The following is a 3,134-nucleotide window of genomic DNA, read 5'->3' on the forward strand; positions in this document are numbered from 1 at the left end:
TGTCAGGCTTCATTAACAGGTAGGGTGATGACCTCATATCTAAATAAGGTAGGAGTGGTACTTTGTGCTCTGGGAGTGTTTGCATAAGATTCAGGGTTTTTTTTGTGTGGTTTTTTTTGGTAAATGTCTGGTATAATTCACCTGTGAGCCATCTAGACCTGCGTTTTTGTGTGTTGACGTGTTTTTAAATTATAACAGTGTTGTAACCAATTCCCTAGGTCTACTGTTTCTAGCTTGCTGATTTTAAGCACCCTGACTTGTTGAAGCAGATCTCAAGTCAGCAGAGACTGAATCCTCAAGGCTGAGTCTCTGAGAAACCTTGCTAAGAATGGCTTTAGATCTCAGGACCTCCTTTCAACGTGAGCCATCCAGGAATGATTGTGGATCAGAAAATATAGAGTTTGAACCCACCCAAAGATCTGGTGTCCAGAAGGGAGAGGAGATCTTTGATTTCCAGATCACTCGGCTCAACTCATTTCAAAATGATAATTCATGCGTGAGGAAGGAAGTGCAAAGACTCCATAAATTTTTCCACTTGTGGCTGCAGCCTGAAAAACACACCAAGGATGAAATCATTTCTCAGTTGGTCCTGGAACAGTTTATGCTGAATGGACACAGCAGAAACAGGGCCTCTTTGAAGAAGAAATGGGAGTCAAGTGGAAGAAACCTGGATAGATTCATGGAAGACATGACTGATGACTGCATGAATCCGCCTGGCTTTGTGAGTAGGGATCCTGAGATCTGAGGCGGGGGGGGGGGGGGGGGGGGGGGGAAGAGGTGGCGGGGTGGCAGGGGGCGGGGCTAGGGAAGAAGTACTGTCAGGTGGAGTTTCCTGGAAGATACTACAGGCCCAATTATTGGTCAAATCACACCCTCTCACCAGTCTTCATCACTGAAGAGAATCATCACCATACTAAATTGGGCTTGAATGAAGCAAAATGGTTTATATGTGTTTATCCTGTGGAACTGATTGAAGAAGCCAAGCATATTGGTTAATTGATTTAATACTTAAAATTGTACCAACAAGAATATAAAACATTATTAAACTATTCTGAATATGTGTAAACAAAAGTTCAGACAAATTAGTTAACATGATCAAGGGCATAGAAGAGAGACTAGCAGGTTGCTCCACCAAAACCTTTTTATTTTTCTTCTATTTTTTTTTATTGGTTTTTTGCTTGTTTATTTTTTAAGTTTTATCTTTTTTTCCCCCCTCCCAAACATTAACCTAGAAATTCAGAAGACAGAACAGATAAAGTATCTGCATTAGGGGAAGAATATTGGATGAAGGATAGAACAAGTATTTACTGAGCACCTACTACATGCTAACAGTTGCAGGACTTCTATTTAGGAGATTAACAAAAAGAGCGAGGGGGATATAAAGGAATAAGTGAGTCATGAATAAACATGATAGTTTCAGAATGAAATAGGCATCATGGGGGAAATAAATCGATTTGTCTGTGAGAATATTCAAGGGGGAAATTTTAGCTGGTGAGGGAGGGGAGGAGGACTCTTTGAGAAATGGTTTGTTTTTTTAATCAGAAAAGACATACTGAAGCAGTTACCATGACCGGTAATGCCAGCAGAGATAATGGCAGGATATGGAGGTGTGGGAGCGCATAGGAGGGAGACCTCAAAGAGCCTGATGAAGGAAGGTTTCTTATGCTGCACAATGGCTTCTGTCACACAACAGATCTAAATATTACAGTGATCATTTGTATTTACAGGTCCATGTTCACATGCGGGGACAGGAAGCCCTCTTCTCTGAGAATATGTCCTTAAGAGAAGTAATTATTCAGCTCAAGGGACAGTCATTAGCAGGAAGCTCAACAGGACAGAGCAGGAGGATGCCATGCTGGTATGCCCAAGATACTCCCCTGCAAACAGAACAAGGTAAGTGAGGGAACCCAGTCAACAGATGGTTATACTGTGTGGATCCCTACCGGGATACGATTTCATTGATTCATCCCTTTATTTTCACAGAAGATGAACTAAAAGAAGGTGACCCAAATATTTCCGGGAAAATTACTCAAGAAATTGACAATATTATGAGTCAAAGCAATCAAGTACCTTCCCCAATTTTCACTCAGGAAGAGAACTGCAATAAGTCTGAAGAGGGAGGTATTTCTTGGGAGAACCTGCATAACTCCAGAAGAACAAAGCTTGGCTCACCCAAATCCCAGGAAGGATCCCTAGAAAGACCCTCTTATCAAGATGTCCCTATGGAAGTGGAACCACAGTTTCTCCCCAGGCCCGACCAGGCCATACCGGAGCCTATCCCTACCCACCAGAGCAATGATGGAACATCCAGATGTGGGATACACCAAGAAAGAATCCACAGTCCCCCAAAATCATACAAATGTGAGGACTGTTCCAGGATCTTTAGGTATCCCTCTCAGCTAGAAGCCCACCAGAGAAGACACAGGAATGAGAGACCATTTGTTTGCACCGAGTGTCACAAACGTTTCTTCCAGACATCAGACCTCCATGTGCACCAGAAGATTCACATGGCAGAGAAGCCCTTCAGGTGCAACTCATGAAAGATCCTTCAGCTAAAAACCAACTTGCTAGCTCATGAGAGGATCCACTCCAAAGGTACGCCCTACACGTGTTCCCTTTGCAAAGAAAGCTACTGCCAGACATCCACATACCACCGCCATGTGCAGACCCACCAGAAAATTATTCTCTAAAGTGATTTTGCCACCCCCAGAAGCTTCCTCAGCTACTGCCCTGACAAAAGACATATAAAGATAGATATGTGTATGCATATTTATGCATACATAAATATTTCCATAGTTTTTAATGTAACATATGATTCCATTACTAATTATGCTTGTACTTAATGTTTCATTCCCCTAGTGTGTAAGTTCCAGGAGGCAGGTAATCTGACATTTTCTTCACATATCCTTCATGGTGCCCAGACAAGTGGTTGATGTCTAATCCATAAATATCTGGAATAAACGAATGAATCCACAATAGTGTTTTAGTCCTAAAAATTCAGAAACACCTCCTCCCAGAGAAGACGTTGAGTGTGCCTGTGTACATAAAGCTCACAGTCATCCTCCCAGGATTTGCCTGTTAGCTCCCGTGTCCTCTCTAGACTCCTGTGAATCCTGTTGCAGCCACAGGCACCC

The 3,134-nt window shown here is 42.6% G+C and overlaps 1 pseudogene; it reads left to right on the top strand.

The window, feature by feature from the left end:
• Positions 1-328: 328 nt before the first annotated feature.
• LOC139436938 (zinc finger and SCAN domain-containing protein 4-like) lies at positions 329-2,744 on the top strand (annotated as a pseudogene).
• Positions 2,745-3,134: the final 390 nt, after the last annotated feature.

The sequence above is a fragment of the Dasypus novemcinctus genome, chromosome 18 (assembly GCF_030445035.2).
Source record: "Dasypus novemcinctus isolate mDasNov1 chromosome 18, mDasNov1.1.hap2, whole genome shotgun sequence".
In the NCBI taxonomy this organism is placed as follows: Eukaryota; Metazoa; Chordata; class Mammalia; order Cingulata; family Dasypodidae; genus Dasypus; species Dasypus novemcinctus.